Source organism: Ursus americanus, chromosome X (assembly GCF_024610735.1).
Source record: "Ursus americanus isolate L20-20 chromosome X, mUrsAme1.1.p, whole genome shotgun sequence".
In the NCBI taxonomy this organism is placed as follows: domain Eukaryota; kingdom Metazoa; phylum Chordata; class Mammalia; order Carnivora; family Ursidae; genus Ursus; species Ursus americanus.
In genome coordinates this window covers 48,153,992-48,174,119 of record NC_142164.1, presented here as the reverse complement: position 1 = coordinate 48,174,119, position 20,128 = coordinate 48,153,992, and the positions used below count along the sequence as shown (strand labels likewise).

The following is a 20,128-nucleotide window of genomic DNA, read 5'->3' as shown; positions in this document are numbered from 1 at the left end:
AATAGATTTTAAATGGACTTTAATTAATTTTCTTAGACTAAATTTCTAGAGGTAAATTGTTAAATCAAAGAGTAGGAAGAGTTTATCCAGAAATTCCAACTTTAGAAATTTATTTAAAAGCAAAATCAGAGATAGGTGCAAAAGTATATACACAATGATGTTCATATCAGCTTAATTAATAGTCAAGAAGTATTGGGAACAGATGCCCTATAGCAGGAAACTTAGTATGAAAATGATGGGGTATTATTCATATATAATTGAGTTATATGCTACATTAAAAAATTATATTATAGAAGGCTATTTATTGACATAGGAAATTCTTATGTCATTAAATATTTTTAAAGAAATTTAAAATATAGCAAATAGTATATCATTTAAATTTTTGGAAAAATAAAAATATGTCTGCATACACAAACATATATATATACACTTAGAATAAAGACTTTAAGGATACATATCAACCTGGCAAAATGTTAACAAGGTCTATTTTTGGATTGTGGTTACATGTGACTTTTGGTTTTATTTTGTGTGGTGCTTTTCTATATTACAGTTTCTTTATTTTACTTATATGATAGGAAAAAAGTGATTTTTTGGATTAACAGTACATGCAGTTAAAATGTACAATTTGCCCATTGAGATTTAATATGACTGATTTAAATTGATATACAGACCAGTAATTCCACTAAATCTATTAACACCAAGTTTATCAGCTTGCACCTTTTAAATGTGACCTTTATTCTTTTGTATAAGTGCATTATTAAAAATCTTTTTGGAGATACTCATTTGGTGCTGATGAAGGGACTGATGATACGAATCCTTCAGTTCTATTATTGGCCAAGCCACAAACTCCTTTGTTCCTGAAGTGGGTTACTATCCCATGTGAATCTTCTTGAATGGTACTAGTTTGCATTTCTTAGATAGAAGACCTAGATAGAAGTAGTAGAACTTCAACCCTTAGTGTATATCTTAGCACAGATTTCAACACCTTTCTTGTTCAGAAAACGAATAGCAATGCCACTAAATCCCCACTCATCCCATGGAATATTTTGTCATTAATTAGCCTTCTCTTTTTCTGAACATAAACCAGTTAGCATCTGAATCCAAATTAAAAAAAAAAAAAGAACAATCTCAAGATTAGAAATAAATCAGTTTTAAGATCCTGAAACTTCAAATGAGCAAAAGTCTACAAATCTTTTAGAAATATTATGATCTAGCAGTATTTTCCCACAAAATTGTTTTGTTTGCAGGGTTGGGAAAGTTGGGGATGAAATTGAATTGTGGGATAGTTAACACACAGTGGAGAAATTGGGACAAACACACAAAGGAAACTAACACAACAACAAATCAGGAGAACCAATGGAAAATGATACAGGGAAAACAGTCCTTAAGAAGGAAATGAGGAAACACATTTATTGAGCACCAACTCTGTATCACGTTCTAGTTGCTGGGACAGCAAGTAAAAGAGTGGAGTCAAATATTACTATAGAATTTGGATTCAATTAAGGATTAACAAGAGATAAATAATTTCATAACTTTATTTCAAAGTAAATAGAATTACTATATTTGCATAAATTTAGACTTATCCTGACTATGTAAGCAAGCCTTAATTTTGGCAGCTACTTACATTTTTGTTTTAGTTTTTATTTTATCAAAGTTAATCAGGTACATGATTTAAATAGGCAAATAATCCTATGAAGCATATTAAGATCACTTCCCTGACTCCCTTTATCCCATATTTTCTACTACCTAGAGACAACCAATCTCTTTCATTTAACTGATCATTTTGGTATGTGCCTTCATATTGTCATATAATATATTTATATTGTTACATTTTAATATTGTTACTAATTTTTTGGTATTATCTATTTCTTTCTTACTGTATGATGAGGAGTTAATTCTTTTTCACAACCTCTACTATACTTCCTGTGTCCTATTCTCTCAATATAGTTATATCATTTATTACTTAGTGTTTACATGAATATGACAAAGCAAATGAGTAACTGTGCTGAGTTATGTAGTAATCTGTTTGTACTTGTCTTTCCTACTCAACTTTTGGTTCTCCCCTCATTAACAATTATTTTGGTTTTGATTGCTTAGCTTTCTATTTATCACTAATTTAAACCCATACTCTCCCTGTTTTATAAATCTTCTTTCGTATATTCAAGCACAATTTTATCTTCTTAATGTCCTTCAAGGAACCAATTTTTTGGTGACTATGATAGTCTCTTTTTTTCTTCCCCTTTCTTGGTATTTACCTTGGTTTTATTTTTTTATTTTATTTTTTTTAAAGATTTTATTTATTTATTTGACAGAGAGAGAGGCAGAGAGAGAGGGAACACAAGCAGGGGGAGTGGGAGAGGGAGAAGCAGACTTCCCGCCGAGCGGGGAGCCCAATGTGGGGCTCAATCCCAGAATGCTGGGACCATGACCTGAGCTGAAGGCAGACGCTTAATGACTGAGCCACCCAGGCACCCCTTACCCTGGTTTTAGAGTTGTATATCCTCTAGTACGTTCCTGGGAAAGGATGCCTGAGTGGCACAGTTTTTGAGACCTTGCATATCTGAAGTTTTTATTCTATCCTTATCTTGATTGATAGTTCATAGGCATAGAATTCTAGGTTGAAAGTAATTTTCTTTCAAAATCTTGAAATCATTGTTTCATTCTTTTCTAGCTTCTAATATTGCTGAGAAATTTGATACCATTCTGTGATATGATCCCTTGTGTGAGGGAAGTTCTTTCTCTGAATCTTTTAGGACCCTTCTCGCCTCTAGAGTTCTAAAATTTTATGACGATGTGTTTTGGTGAGCCTAATTTTATCTGCTGTGCTAGGTACTTGATGAGCCCTTTCAATCTGGAAACTCATGTCCTTTAGGCCTGGGACATTTTATTGAATTGTTTCTTTGATCATTTTCTTCCATCTGATTTCTATATTCTTTCTTCCTGCAACTCCTATTATTGGAATCTTGGTTCTCTTGGATAGATCTTCTATTTTTACTGTCTTTTTCATTTTCTATCTTTTTGCCTTTTTACTCTACTTTCTGGAATATTTCTTAGATTTTATCTTTTAAGCCTTCTTATTAGGTTTTCATGTATAAGAAGTTATTTGCAATTTTCAAAACCCTTTATTGTCCATAGATATTACTTTTTATAGCAAACCATTCTTGTTTCATAAGTTAATAACCTCTCCTTTATCTGAGGATATTTTTTGTATTATTTTTCATTCATAGTCTTTATTTCCTCCATGTTGTTCTGTTATGTCTATTTGTTTTGTTATCCATTGGACATTTTTTTCAAATGGCTAGTGATCTCTGAGTGACACATTATAGTTTAGTGTTGGGCACTAAAAAGCAGATCGGAAGTTCTGTGTGTTGGATAAGTTTTATTGACTGGCTTCATGGTAGTGTGACCTGGCTAAATCATTTCCTTAGAGGATACCTGGATTTTCTAATCTCCTTACTATGAAATATAAACCTGGCTGCCAGCATTCTGGAATCTCAGTGAGGGAAAATGTGTTTTTTCATATTCAATATACAAACTTTCACACAATCCACCTGTTTTAATACAGTAGCCAAGTCCCTAGTTATACTTAGTTTCTCCCATTCCAGAGACCCTTTATTTTACCTTTGCCAGAGAATTGACTGTCATTATTTTTCCATGGATAGAGAAAGGGCATTACATCAGCTACATGAAATAGAAAATGTACTTGGGTTGTAACTTCTCAAGGAAATTCAAGTGAATGTTTTAAACCAATCTTCCTGTTTTTTAACTCCTTATTCATCTTCCAGTGGTTCTTGGCACTACCCTCCCTAAGGTTTTCAGGAGCACAATGATATAAAACTGGTTGCTTCTTGGCTTTCTCCACTATAAGGATTTAGCTTTTCTGGGTATACCAAGCCAGTTTCCATTCATCCATCTGCTTTGTACATTGCAAAATTTTGTTTCCTGCTGTCTCCTTTCTTGTTCTTTTGGTCCTGTTGATATTATGAATATCATGCCTCCTTCCAAGTTTAATCTTTTGGCAATCATTTTAATGGAGTTTTAGGAGGGTGGCAAGGCGTTCAAGAATCATTTTTAAGTAGAAGCTGGAAGCTGTTTTACAAAACTTCAAAATAAGACTGAAATGTGACCACAAAATAAGTAGCATGATTTTTTTTTCTTTCTGATTTGTAGGAATATGGGGTGTTCCTTTTCCATCAGCTTAAATTAGATCTCAGCTTAAATGTCACTTCCTCAGAGAAGCTTTCTTAGACTATTTATCTCAGGTAACTTCTCAGCCCTCCATGATTTCCTAGGGCAGTGCCTCACCTCCTTTTTCCCTACACAGAAATCACAATTTTTATTTATTTTGTTTTATAATATTAAGAGGATTTTGGGCTTTCCCCCAAACTAGACTGTTAATTGCTTGAGGAAAGGAAAGATCAAATGTCTGTCTGTTTCCCAGCACTTAAAATAGCACCAGGCACAGAGGAGGCATTAAATAAATATGTATTGAATTAAATTGAATTTAGACCTGTCAATCTAAAGCGATATTAAAACATTGCCCCAAACCTTTTCAATGGCAGATCAAAACAGAATATGGAAAAACAAAGCAAAACAAAACACAATAAAGCTCAGTTTTACAGAGGGCAGCTATTTACTTCTCAATCTTTAATTATAATCCTGTATTCCCTCCTTGCACTGATCCCAAAAGCATTACTCCTTATATGTTGTTGTGCTATCAGTTAAGAAATCAGAGAATGCCAGAATCAATAAGAATTCTGTACAGCTTTTGCAAAAAAAAAAAAAAAAGTTCACAAAGCCTCAGATTTTTCTGGTCTTATAAAGTCTTGCTAATGCAGGACTTTTTTTTTTTTTAATTGAAACTGGCCTATGAAAGGGTAAAACATTTTTGGAGCTAGAAAATGTTTGAATTGCTGCAGTATTAGAACAGAAACCAATTTATCGAATGGCACAGCTGTTCACTGTATGATCATTATGATCCTTGTTATTTGGGTGCTGGTTGGTATTTATATCTAATTAGTTCTCTCACACACCATCAAGCAATCTGCACTTAGGGAATAGAGAAAAACTAAAATATATAGAGTTCCAAGCTGCCAAAAACATATAACAGAATGAATTCAGGTTTAATTCACTGTAGACCGATTATTAACAAACCACTGGAATTTGTTAGCTTGCGTTTTTAAGTGTGTGTGTAGGAGATGAAAAGACAGCAGGAGTAAACTTCCTCAGAAATTATTTTCAATCTTAAATAGTTGACACTTTCTCTCATTACTCACTGACCTTGAATAGTTGGACTACTGTCAAAACGATATTTTTGTAATCCATTGCTTCACTGATGTCTATTTATTGGTATACATTTAAGATTTTACAATACATTAATAAAAATGTCAATTCTCAGTTCTTTATTAGAAACTTCTGTGCTCCACAAATAAAGTCATATTTCTGCTATACTTCCACACATAAAAAACACTTGTGGACAGATTAATGTTTATGAAAACACAATGGTCACAGCCAAATGTTAAGGATCTCGGTTGGCTATTATAAACAGCAATGAACCAGATTATCATATTGTTGGGGAAAAATCATCATAATGCTTCCATTGAAATTATCATGCTACATTTCGCTCTCTCTCTCCCTGCTTCTGTCCCACCATTCCCACACACATGCACCCAGGAAAGCCCATGTGAAGACATAGTGAGAGGTGGCCATCTACAAGCCAGGGAGAGAGCTCTCACCAGAAATCAGCCATGATGTCAAGCCTTGATCTCAAACTTCCAGGCTACAGAACAGTGAAAAACTAAATGTGTGTTGTGTAAGACACTCAGTCTATAGTGCTTGGTTATGACAACCCTAGCTAAGGCAAAAGGGTTCTCATATACTCTTCATCCAGATTTCAGAATGCTAGTATCTTACATAATCATGTTACATTTAATAAAATTAAAAAATTAACATTAGCACAATACTATTAACTACATTATATAATTTATTTAGATTTACCCAATTTTATATTAATGTCTTTTTGCCATTCCAGGATCCAATCCAGGATACTACATTGCATTTTGTTGTCATGTCTCCTAAATATCATTCAATATGTAACAACTTTTCTCGGGTTTTCCTAGTCTTTCATGATCTTTACTGATGTTGACTGACCCTTTTTTAAATTTTTGATTTTTAATTTTTAATTTTTTTGTTATATTATGTTAGTCATCATACAGTACATCATTAGTTCTTGATGTAGTGTTCCATGATTCATTGTTTGCACATAACACCCAGAGCTCCATGTTATATGTGCTCTCATTGGGCTAGACCATACCCCCACCCCCTCCCCTCTAAAACCCTCATCTTGTTTCCTGGAGTTCATGGTCTCCCATGGTTCATCTCCCCCATGTTTCCCCCCCCCTTCAGTTTTCCCTTTCTTCTCCTAAAATCCTCCCTGATATTACTTATGTTCCACAAATAAGTGAAACCATATGAAAATTGTCTTTCTCTGCTTGACTTATTTCACTTAGCATAATCTCCTCCAGGCCCATCCATGTTGATGCAAATGTTGGGTAATCATTCTTTCTGATGGCTGAGTAATATTCTTTTATATATATGGACCACATCTTCTTTATCCATTTGTCTGTTGAAAGGCATCTCGGCTCCTTCCACAGTTGGGCTATTGTGGACATTGCTGCTATGAACATTGGGGTGCATATGGCCCTTCTTTTCACTACATCTGTATCTTTGGGGTAAATACCCAGTAGTGCAATTGCTGGGTAATAGGGTAGCTCAATTTTTAACTTTTTAAGGGACCTCCATACTGTTTTCCCAAGTGGTTGCACCAACTTGCATTCCCACCAACAGTGTAAGAGGGATCCCCTTTCTCCACATCCTCTCCAGCATTTGTTGTTTCTTGCCTTGTCAATTTTTGCCATTCTAACTGGTGTAAGGTGGTATTTCAGTGTGGTTTTGATTTGAATTTCCCTGATGGCTAATGATGTTGAACATTTTTTCATGTGTCTGTTAGCCATTTGTATGTCTTCATTGGAAAAGTGTTCATATTTTCTGCCCATTATTTTACTTGATTATTTGTTTTTTGGGTGTTGAGTTTGAGAACTTCTTTACAGATCTCGGATACCAGCCCTTTATCTGAAGTGTCATTTGCAAATATCTTCTCCCATTCCGTGGGGTACCTCTTTGTTTTGTTGACTGTTTCCTTTGCTGTGCAGAAGCGTTTTATCCTGATGAAGTCCCAAAAGTTCATTTTTGCTTTCGTTTCCCTCGCCTTTGGAGATATGTCATGAAAAAAGTTACTGTGGCTGATATCAAAGAGGTTACCGCCTATGTTCTCCTCTAGGATTTTGATGGATTCCTGTCTCACATTGATGTCTTTCATCCATTTAGAATTCATCATTGTGTATGTACCATAGACATTTTAACTATGTTAATTCTTCTGATTCATGAGCATGGAATGTTTTTCCATCTTTTTGTGTCTTCTTCAATGTCTTTCATCAGTGTTCTGTAGTGTCTAGAGCATAGATCCTTTACCTCTTTGGTTAGGTTTATTCCAAGATATCTTATGGTTTTTGGTGCTATTGTCAATGGAATGGATTCCCTAATTTCTCTTTCTACAGTTAATTGCTAGTATATAGGAAACCAAATGATATCTGTGCATTGATTTTATATCCTGCCACATTACTGAATTGCTATATGAGTTCTGGTAATTTAGGAGTGGAGTCTTTTGGATTTTCCACACAAAGCATCATGTCATCTGTGAAGAGAAGGAGTTCGACTTCTTCTCTGCCAATTTGAACACCTTTTATTTCTTTTTGTTGTCTGATTGATGTTGCTAAGACTTCTAGTACTATGTTGAACAATAGTGGTGAGAGTGGACATGCTTGTTGTGTTCCTGATCTTAAGGGAAAGGCTCTCAGCTTTTCCCCATTGAGAATGATATTCACTGTGGGCTTTTCATAGATGGTTTTTATGAAATTGAGGAATGTACCATCTATCCCTACACTCTGAAGAGTTTAATCAGGGAAGTATGCTCTATTTTGTCAAATGCTTTTTTGCATCAATTGAGAGGACCATATGATTCTTTTCTCTTCTCTTATTAATGTATTCTATCACACTGATTGATTTGTGAATTTGAACCACACTTGCATCCCAGGGATGAATCCCACCTGCTCGTGATGGATAATCCTTTTAACGTACTGTTGGATTCTATTAGCTAGGATCTTGTTGAGAATTTTGGCATCCATATTCATCAAGGATATTGGTCTGTAAATCTCCTTTTTGATGGGATCTTTGCCTGGTTTAGGGATCAAGGTAATGCTGGCCTCATAGAATGGGTTTGGAAGTTTTCCTTCTGTTTCTATTTTGTGAAACAGCTTCAGGAGAATAGGTATTATTTCTTCTTTGAATGTTTGGTAGTATTCCTCAGGAAATCCATCAGGCCCTAGGCTCTTGTTTTTTGGGAGGTTTTTGATTACTGCTTCAATCTCGTTACTGGTTATTGGTTTATTTAGGTTGTCAATTTCTTCCTGTTTCAGTCTTGGTAGTTTATAGGTTTCCAGGAAGGCATCCATTTCTTCCGGGTTGCTTAATTTATTGGCATATAGTTGTTGATAATAATTTCTAAAATTGTTTCTATTTCCTTGGTGTTAGTTGTGATCTCTCCCCTTTCATTCATAATTTTATTAATTTGGGTCCTTTCACTTTTCTTTTGGATAGGTGTGGCCAGTGGTTTAAAGATCTTATTAATTCTTTAAAGAACCAGCCTCTAGTTTCGTTGAGCTGCTCTACTGTATTTCTGGTTTCTAATTCATTGATCTCTGTTCTAATCTTAATTAATTTTCTTTTCATATGTGGCTTAGGCCTACTTTGTTGTTCCATCTCCAGCTGTTTAAGGTTTAAGTATAGTGTCTGTATTTTAGATTTTTCTAATCTTTTCAGTGAGGCTTGTATGGCTATGTATTTCCCCCTTAGGACCACCTTTGCAGTATCCCATAGGTTTTGGACTGATGTGTTTTTGTTCCTATTGGTTTCCATAAATTGTTTAAGTTCTTTAATTTCCTGGTTGACCCAAACATTCTTAAGGAGGACGGTCCTTAGTTTCCAAGTGTTTGAGTTTCTTCCATTTTTTTTTCTTGTGATTGAGTTCTAGTTTCAAAATATTGTGGTCTGAGAATATGCAGGAAATAATCTCAATCTTTTGGTATCAGTTGAGACCTAATTTGTTACCCAATGTGGTCTATTCTGAAGAAAGTTCAATGTGCATTCAAGAAGAATGAATATTCTGATGTTTTAGGGTGGAATGTTCTGTATATATCTTTGAAATCCATCTGGTCCAGTGTGTCATTCAAACCTCTTGTTTCTTTCTTGATTTTCTGCTTAAATTATCTGTCCATTGCTGAGGGTGGAGTGTTGAGATCTCCTACTATTAAAGTAACAGTTGGCTTATATGTAGTTGGCTGCTCCCATGTTGGGGGCATAGATATTTACAATTGTTAGATCCTCTTGTTGGATAAACCCTTTAAGAATGATATAGTGTCCTTCTGTATCTCTAACTACAGTCTTTAGCTTAAAATCTAATTTGTCTGATATAAGAATTGTTACCCCAGCTTTCTTTTGAGGTCTGTTGGCATGGAAAATGGTTCTCCATCCCTTCACTTTCAGTCTGGATGTATCTTTAGGTTCAAAATGAGTCTCTTGTAGACAGCATAAGGATGGGTCATGTCTTTTTATCCAATCTGCAACTGTGTGGCATTTTATGGGAGCATTTACGCTGTTCAGGTTAAGAGTGATTATTGAGAGATATGATTTTAATGTCATCATGTTGCCTGTGAAGTCCTTGTTTCTATAGATAGTCTCTGTAAATTTCTGTTCTGTATCACTCTTGGGGGTTTTCTCCTTTTACAGACCCCCTCTTAATATTTTTTGCAGGCCTGGCTTGGTGGTCACATAGTCTTTCAGTTTCTGCAGGTCTTGGAAGCTCTTTGTCTCTCCATCCATTCTGAATGACAGCCTTGCTGGATAAAGGATCCTTGGCTGCATGTTCTTCTCATTTAGTACCCTGAATATGTCTTGCTAGCCCTTTCTGGCTTGCCAGGTCTCTGTGGACAGGTCTGACGTTATTCTGATGTTCCTCCCTCTGTACATAAGAAATCTCTTCCCTCTCACTGCTTTCAAGATTTTCCTTGGATCTAAGATTTGCAAATTGTACCATGATATGTCATAGCGTCAGTCTGTTCTCACCGATCTTGGGAGGGGTCCTCTCTGCCTCTTGGACACAAATGCTTGTTTCCTTCCCCAGATTAGGGAAGTTCTCAGCTATGATTTGCTCAAATATATCTTCTAAACCTCTCTCTTTCTCTACCCCTTCGGAGATCCCAGTAATTCTGCTATTGAAACGTTTCATTGAGTCAGTAATCTCTCTCAGCTTAGCTTCTTGAAATGGTATTCTTTTTCCTCGTGTCACCTCATTTTCCTTCTTTTCTATCATCTTATCCTCTGACTGACTAATTCGTTCTTCTGCTTCATTTACACTGGCAGTCAGAATCGCTTCTCGGCCTTTTGGCTAAGATCAAGTGTAGCATTTACACTGGCAGTCAGAGCATCTAGTTTAGACTGCATTTCATTCATAGCTTTTTAAAGTTCAGCTAGATTAGATCTCATTTCAGCCCTTAGAGATTTGTTGTTTTCATTAATATTTTTCTCAAGCCTAGATATCACCTTGATAATTGTTACTTTGAAATCCATTTCTGACATCTTGGTTATATCCATATCCATTAGTTCTGTGGCAGAGGCCATAGTCTCTGTTTCTTTCCTTTGTTGGGGGTTCCTCCTCTTAGTCATTCTGATGAGGTATGGTTGAGGGAATGTATAGAGTCCAAATTATTGACCATGACCCAAGCAAGATGCACCTGTTTTATAGGGACCTTAGGGACGTGTGCCTCTTGTTCTTCCAGCCTGCCTTCTGGGGGTGGGGCCTGCCGCACTGATACTCAGGCAACCCTGTTTGGGCTCAGTTTCCCTGCCCCCTGTTGGGGGGATGGGCTCAGTGAGAACAAGTTTTGGGGGGCTTTTGTTTTCTGGCGGCTTTTCCTGGCAGCTTTCCATGTCTCTTCTGAAAGTCAGAGCAGAAGTGACAGTATCCAAACTTCTGTCTCAGAATAGAGAGATCACAGTCTGCTCTTCACTGAGCTCTCCAGGTCACACGGACTCAGTTTCTATCTGTGCTGCTAAAAACTCACAGTGTCCTGGTTTGTGCACCCTGCAGCTGCTCTCCCAGTCCTCACTCCCAGGGCCAGGCATGTTTCTGTCATTTGTTCTTCTAAAACTCCAGCAGCCCCCAGTTCGCATGCGCACCCCAGTATCTCCAGGTTTCAGACTGGGGGGCTGCCCTAAAGTCCTTTCCCCACAGCTACCTGTCTGCTAGTGTGTGCCTGGTCCCCAGTGTGGGAGGCTTTTGCCTTCCCGGTGCAAGAGCATGGGAGCTCCCTCCTCCTTCCATTTATCTCTTGATATCTGCCCACAGAATCTTGGCTCCCCGCTTCATACCTCGACACCAACTGTCAGAGATGTTCTGTTTATAGAGCTCCAGATACAGGCTGATTTCATGGGTATTCAGAATGATCTGGTAGATATCCAGCTCAATTCAGGAGACTGATTGAAATAGGGCCCCTTATTCCTCTGCCATCTTTCCCCCCTCCTCCTGATGTTGACTGATCTTGACTTTTGTCTGATGTTTTCCCATGATTGGTCTGAGGTTATATAGTCAACAGGTGATATTACATTCTCATTGCTTAATATCAAGGGGTCAGTAGTATCAATATAACTTACTACTGGTAATTACTTTTAAAGATTTTATTTATTTATTTATAGGAGACAGAGAAATAGAAAAAGAAAGAGAGCACAAGCAAGTGGGGAGAGAGGCAGAAGGAGAGAGAAAATCTCTATCAGACTCCATGCTGAGCACAGAGCACAAAGTGGGGTTTGATCTCATGACCCTGAGACCATGATCTGAGCTGAAATCAAGAGTCAGATGCCTACCTGACTGAGCTACCCAGGTGCCCCTACTACTGGTAATCTTAACTGTGATTGTTTGGTGAAAGTGGAGTCAGCTAGCTTTCTACACAACAGAGTTACTATTTTTCCCTTTCTATACTATTTTCATTAGAAATAAGTCACTAAATCTACACACTCAAGGGAAGGGAAAATTAAATTCCACATGCTATAAGGATGAGTATCATCAAAGAATTTGTGGGCATGTGTTAGAAAAATACCACAGTAATTAATATTTTGGGAGTGATATTTTGAGACTGTACAAATATACTCTTTTCTCTTAAAGTTTTACAGAATAATTTTAGCATCCATCCATTGATATTGCCAACCATAATTGTTACTGTGGTATTCTAAGGTGAGTTTCTAGTTTCCTCATTTCTTCTACAGTTATCAATTGTAATTGTTCTGTAGAGAAGGTTTATTCCATTTTCCCAGTATTTATTTATTCACCTATTTATATCAGAATGGATTCATGGATTTTTATTTTATTCTTCGGCTCATAATCCATATTAGTATTTATTTTGTTACTCAAATTATCCTGGCTTTGGTCATTGGGAGTTCTGTTGGATTGACTACTGTGTTCTTTTCTTTTCTTTTCTTTTCTTTTCTTTTTTTCCTTGAATACTTTGTTACTTTCTTGGACTACATGATGCTACAAGGGAATCTTGTATTTTCACTGCTCCAGGGCTAAAATCAGCCATTTACCAAGTATCCCTGGATCCTTTTATTGGAGAATAGTATTTAGAAATCAAAATCTGATTGTTAGGTATGCAGACCTAGGAAATGTTTGTAAATATGCTAACCCATGTATATATACACATTCATATTTACTCCTTTATCTATCTATCATCTATTTAAATAAATATATTAAATATACATATACATATTAAAATAAACATGCGTTCATATTGATATCTACGTCTAACTCAATACGACAGGATTCATTCTAACATTGCTCCTTTATTTTTTCCTATAAGCTTCTTTTTCTACCACTGTGAAATTTGGCTCATACCATCTATAATATATTTACTAATTTGTTCAAACAGTATACATGTAGTTTCAGAATTGCTTACCTGTTTTACTGCGAGAAACAAATTTACCAACTACAGTCTAGTGATTTAGTAGTTTTTGTTTTGTTCTGTGTTTAGCCTAATCCTATTTTATCAAGACATTGTTTTTACAAAGTCAAGTCAGTTTCTTTCTTCACCACCTTCATAAAGATTTCTAAGTCCTATTTTAGAAGACTTTATCTCGGTAGTTATTGGATGTCATTCCAGAATTTTTATTTTTAACCAGAATTCCAGTGATTCTTATGCAGATAATCCGTGGACCTCATTTTGTGACTTAATGACCTAGGATAGATTGAGAATAAATTGAGCACATCTCCATCTTTCAGTCCTGCAGTGTCCAAATGAGTTAAAGAAAACAAAGCCAAAAAATACCTCATTAAGCCAAGCCAAAAAGAAGCATCATGTGTCCTCCTTGGAGATTTAACATTTTTTCTCATATTTGCTTTCTTTGCATTTCTTTGACACTGAGTTCTACTTATGTGAATTCTAAGGAAGAAGGATGTTAAATAAAACAGAGTTTCTAGTTTCTCCTTCAGTGTTATCTAGTAACAGAAAGTGTGAAACCAGTTTTAGGAAACAGAGGTGAGAAATTGTCCAACTTAAAACAAGAGCAAGTTGAGGTTAATCTTTGTAACCTTGAATTTGTTGTTTATTATGATGAACGTTCTGGCACTTTACTGCTTTGGTATTTCATTTCTTCAGCACAGTAAGGCATGAGAGCTGCTACTTTCAGCAAGCAATATTCATAATAAAACCCTTAACTTTTTGTTTGTAAGTTCCAGAAAATTTTGCTAATGATAATTTCTGCTGCTGACTTAAGATGGTTTGATTATTGTCGTTTTAGAGATGAAATAAGAACTTAATATTCAAATCACTGAAGTAATAATTCAGATTAACTCTATAAATTGCAAGGCTGAAAACCTTTTGTTGGTGTGTTCTCTCTGTTTTATTGCACATTTTCAGGGACATTTACATACATAAACTTTGAAGAACAATCTCTGTTCATGGTGACATGAAGAAAGTTAAAATAGGACCCAAATAGGGTAAGGATTCTGAATTTTGGTTTTCTTTTTAACTTGTCAAGCTTCTACTCCAGGGTAATGATTCTCCCCCGCCCCAAGGTAATGTTTCTTATCTTGAGGTATGATAACTGGGAACCATTTTATGAGAAACCAGCTGGCAGTTAGCTGTATAAAGATGCTAGCATTTCAAAGAGAAAAATATTACTCTACATCTTAGCTATTCAGGGATGTTATTAAATAGAATGAACAGTTTACATAGAAAAAATCCAACCCTCTTTGAGGAACTTTGTTGTTCAACAGGTAATCATCAGCAGGGCAGTTCTCTCTGATTCATCATTTGGTACTTTGTTGGAATTCATAATTCAGAATAACAGTAAAAGGAAATTCATTCAGAGGTTAGCTTATTGGATTTGGATGCATTTTTAAGAAAAATTAAAAAAAAAATCTAGGGTGCCTGGGTGGCTCAGTCGTTAAGCGTCTGTCTTTGGCTCAGGTCATGATCCCAGGGTCCTGGGACCTAGCCCCGCATCAGGATCCCTGCTCATTGGGAAGCCTGCTTCTCCCCCTCCCACTCCCCTTGCTTGTGTTCCCTCTCTCACTGTGTCTCTCTGTCAAATAAATAAAATCTTAAAAAAATAAAAATAAATAAAAAGTCTATGTGCCTTAGAAATAATGTAATGCATTTCTCATCATTCTTTTGCCTGATATAATGTGTTCTTATTACCCCTTCTAATTTAGAGGTTAGGTTACTATAAGCCAACAGCCAATCCCAACAAACATGTCATTACTGTGTGTCTTACACTGGCTTTTGCTCCCTCCTTCCTCCATAACCCCTACCTCCAGCCCCTATGCACTCAGCCACTCACTGACAATAAACTGTCATTCTACTCTGAAAACCAAGTGGGCCACTCTCTACAAATCCTCAGCAATCTATGAAAACTGAGGGGAGATGGAAATTCCAAATGCATTCAATCTTACAGCTGACATTACTATGCTCTGAATCTGGCAATGGATATACTTACTTAAGAAGGATATGAACCAGTGAAAAATAAGGATTTTGTAAATATCAAAGTATTATGTCCTTTCATTCCTCTGAATTGTAGTACCTGACAAATGGTCATTTAGCAAGAATCTGTATATGTTTTACATGATTTATTTGTCATAACTCAACACCCTTCTATCTTGAGAGAATACAAATACTATACATGACTGTATTACATAATTATATTACCTTCAGGTAATAGAGACATTGCTGCTTGGGGATATGACAGGTTTAAATGTTTAAATGCTGTTAGAGTAAAAATTCCTTGTTCAGTTGCACTTAAATGAAATAAAAAGACATGATTTGTTTAGCTTGGACAGTATTCTCAGCATAGTACAGAGATTAAGGATTTAAGTCATATTGAGAGAGACACTTTGTCCTCAAGGGATCTATAAACATCTATCACATTCAAGGAAAGACTTCTCATTTGAGCTCTAGAAATATTTCCAAGGTATCTTCCACCTCTGCCAACTGTTGTCAAAGTCTGACAGTGGATGTATCAGGAAGACAATGATGCCTAATTGACTGTACCTTGTCTTTTCAATATGGAGTGGCTTTAGTCACCTGACCATGATTTTACTCAAAGGAAACGTAATTGTAGGAGATACATTAAAAAAACTGAAACATCTCTCCAACCAGTTGTCAAATAGTGAGAAAACTTTTTGTTAAATACTCAACTATCTTTAAAATTGCCACCCAACTTAATTCTTAATATTAAGCTTTTCATTATTACACTGTAAAACTTTGAGGAATTTAGATTTTGAAGTTAAAGCAATGTAGACATGTATATCTAGATCATTGCTTCTGAGAATTTCAATTCAATGGCAAATTTACACATTTCTATATTTTCTATAGCAGAGAATATTGAAGTAAGAAACTGAGGTGTTCCCATATCCAATTATGGAAAAGGAGATCATTATAGCTAACACATATATCAATAAATTCACACTAACATTGTTAATTATTAACTTATGACACTGGAGGCAACAATACACAATTGAGAAAAGACAGTTTTGTTTTGTTTTTCATAAATGGTACTGGGAAAACTGGACAGTTTCATGCAAGAGAATGAACTGGAGCATTTTCTAACACCATACACAAAAATAAACTCAAAATGGATTGAAGACCTAAGTGTGAGACCTGAAACCATAAGAACCCAAAAAGAGAGCACAGGTAGTTATTTATTTCTCTGACATCAACTGTAGCAACATTTTTCTAGGTATGTTTCTTAAGGAAATGGAAACAAAAGCAAAAGTAAACATTGGGACTACATCAAAATAAAAGCTTTTGCACAGTCGGAGAAAAACCATAAACAAAACAAAAAGGGAACCTATTGCATAGAAGACATTTGCAAGTGATATATATCATAAGGGGTTAATATCCAAAGAATATAAAGAATTTATACAACACCAAAAAATATATATAAACAATTCAATTAAAAAATGGGCAGAGGACCTAAATAAACATTTTACCAAAGAAGACATATAGATGGCCAACAGACACATGAAAAAATGTTCAATATTACTAGTTATTACAGAAATGCAAATCAAAACCACAATAACAGGTGGAGCTAGAGTGTATAATGCTAAGTGAAATAAGTCAGTCAAAGACAAATACCACATGATTTCACTCATACGTTGAATTTAAGTAATGAAACATGAACGTAAGGTGGAAGAAAAAGAAAGGCAAGCCATAAAACATACTCTTAACTACAGAGAACAAACTGAGGGTTGCTGAAGGGGAGGTGGGCAGGGGGATGGGTTAAATGGGTGATGGATATTAAGGAGGCCACTTGTTGTGATGAGCACTGGGTGCTGTATGTAAGTGATGAATTACTAAATTCTATTCCCGAAACTAATATTACCCTATTTGTTAACTAACTGGAATTTAAATAAAAATTTGAAATAGAAAAAATGAAATATCACCTGACACCTGTCAGAATGTCAAAAATCAGAGAAGAAATAACAAATGTTGGTGAGGATATGGCAAAAAAGGGATTCTTGTACACTGTTGGTGGTGACGTAAATTGGCACAGCCACCCTGGAAAACACTATGGAGGTTTCTCAAAAAAATTAAAAATAGATTTACCATATGATCTATTAATTCCACTACTGGGTATTTACTCAAAGAAAATGAAAACAGTAATCCAAAAAGGTATATGCACCCCTATATTTATTGCAGCATTATTTACAATAGTCAAGATATGGAAGCAACCCAAGTGTGCATTGATAGAATGAATGGAAGAAGAAAAAGGAAGAGATTGTGCTATTTAAAACAACATGGATAGAACTAAATGATATTGTGATAAATGAAATGAATCAGACTAAGAAAGACAAATACTATATAATTTCACTAATAAGCGGAATCTTAAAAAAATCAAATGAAAAAAACAAGCGAATAACAGAATCAGACCTATAAACACAGAGAAGAAACTGATGGTTGTGAGTGGGGAGCAGGGGGAGAGGTTAAGCAAAATGGGTAAAGGGTAGTGGGAGCTTCAGATTTCCAACTATGGAATGAAGAAGACATGGAAATAAAAGGCATAGCATAAGAAATGTAGTCAATGATATTGTAATAGTGTTGTATGGTAACAGATGGTAGCTACAATTGTGGTGAGAATAGCATAATGTATAAACTTGTTGAATCATTAGGTTGTACCCCTGAAACTAATATAACATTGTGTGTCAACTATATTTAAATAAAAAATACTAAGAAATATCTCCACCTAATCTAATTAAAAATTGAAAAGGGAAGGGGCACCTGGGTGTCTCCGTCTGTTAAGCATCTGAGTCTTGATTTTGGTCCAGGTCATGATCTCAGGATTGTGAGAAAAGCCCAGAGAAGGGCTCTGTGCTCAGCAGGGAGTCTGCTTGAAGATTCTCTCCTTCTGCCCCTCTCCTCACTAGCACACTCTTTCTCTCTATCAAATAAATAAATAAATCTTTTAAAAAATTTAAAAAGAGAAAATCACTAATGAAAGATAAAATATTAAAGGAGGAAATAACCACAGAATCAGAGTTAATTAAAAGGTAAGAGACAACTCTTCTTAAACCTATGCAACACAATTAAATTTGAATATTTGAATAAAATATCTAATAATCTAGGGAAATTTAATTTACCAAGTTATTCTCAGAAAAGATAGAAAATTCGAACATATACATTTATGTAAAGTAATGAAAAACTTGATCAAAGTGCTATCCCCTCAAATAGCAATTAGTTTCCAATGGTTTCACAGACTATTCTATAAAACTTTTAAAAGACAGATAATTACAAATCTGGTAATACTGTCCCAAAAAAGGAAATCTCCACATTCTATTTTAATGTGAGTTTAATACTAACACCAGAACTTGTAAAATATTTTGCAGGAAAAAAAAGCCTATAAATGTCATTTATATATACTGATGCAAAACTCCTTAACAAGAATGATGCCATCAGCAAAAATGGCAAAATAAGGCTTCTGCAAATTCTCTACTCCATAAAGTCAATGGGAAAATTAGCAAAAGTTGTTACACTGAAATTTTAGTACTCTGAAAATTAAGCAAATGCTTGGAGCATTCTGGGGAGCATTTATTTAAGAAATAATTTTGGAATCTTAGCAATACCAAAAAGTTTTGTGGAAATTTAACTTCTCCTCTTCTGATTTGACTAACTCCAAGGTAGCCTTGAAAACCAACAGCCTTCAGTTTTGGTGAAAATGAGCAGAATGGCAGAAACTAGAGGGAGTAGAATGAGGTTAGAGCTCCTTCAATCTCCTCATTCTCAGGTAATTGTCATTATTAAACCTGTCTGGTGATTCCCTGGAATACTCAACTTGCAAGGCTGCCTTTACTTTATGTGACTCAAAGCTCAGTCAGTGCAAAAAGGCCTTTCTCTCTGGGCATTTGTTAAATAATTACTGGTGAATGTTTGACTTTGTGGCTGAGGACATAGATAACAGATGAGCAAACAATAGACTGAAACCAAAAGGCCTAAAAGGAAAAGCTAGGTAATGAGATATCTGTATGGCCTTTTGTAAAGCTCTAACATATTCCTGAAGATCTTGAAGGACATGCACATATGTTATATTGTGCATACAACAGGGATGTGCACATGCCTAGACCTTTAAGTATGCTCAGAAAAGACTTACTCTCGTGTCTGGGTGACCTTGCGTCTCCTTAGGTAGGAAGTAAAGGTTAAGACAGAGTTGTCAATTGCCTAATTGAGTGGTAAAGATGTGCACCCACGTGCACACAAAGCCCCTCAACAAAGCCTGGGAGACTTACTGAATTGAAAATCTCTGTCCAATTATTACCTAACCACTAAGGTAACTGAACAGAAACTTCAAAATTCAAACATGACAAAAAATACAGTTTTTACATAATTAATTCAGAAAAGTCACTTGAAAATACAAAGAGCAGGAATAACAACAATCTTGAGGATAAATCAACACACTATATTATTTAAAGTGTTAAGTTTCAATAAAAATACATGAGATTTATAAAGAAATAAGAAAAAACAGGGAATTAATAGAAACTATCCCAGAAAAAGCCCAGATGTTGGGTTTACTAGACAAATAATTTAAATCAGCTATTTTAAATATGTTCAAAATACTAAGAGAAGCCATGTCTAAAAATCTAAAGGAAGGGATGAGAATTTTCTAAATTTTACCAAATAGAAAATATCAATAAAGGCATAGAAATTATAAAAAGAAGGAAATAGAAATTCTGTAGTTGAAAAATACAATAACTTAGTTGAAAACTTCATTAGAGATGTTCAACGGTAAATTTTAACTGGCAGAAAAAAATCAGCAATATGAAGGTAGGTCAATTGAAATTATTGAGTCTAAGAATAAATAAAGTGAACAGAGACTTAGAGACCTGTGGGACACCACCAACAATATATACATATGAAAAGTAAAGTTGTAGGAGAGGACAGAGACAAGGAATAGAAAAAATAGTAAAGACATA

At 35.3% G+C, this 20,128-nt stretch overlaps 1 pseudogene; it reads left to right on the top strand.

Moving 5' to 3' along the window:
* Positions 1-10,541: 10,541 nt before the first annotated feature.
* Positions 10,542-10,691, top strand: LOC123797359 (U2 spliceosomal RNA; annotated as a pseudogene).
* The last annotated feature ends 9,437 nt before the right edge of the window (positions 10,692-20,128 follow it).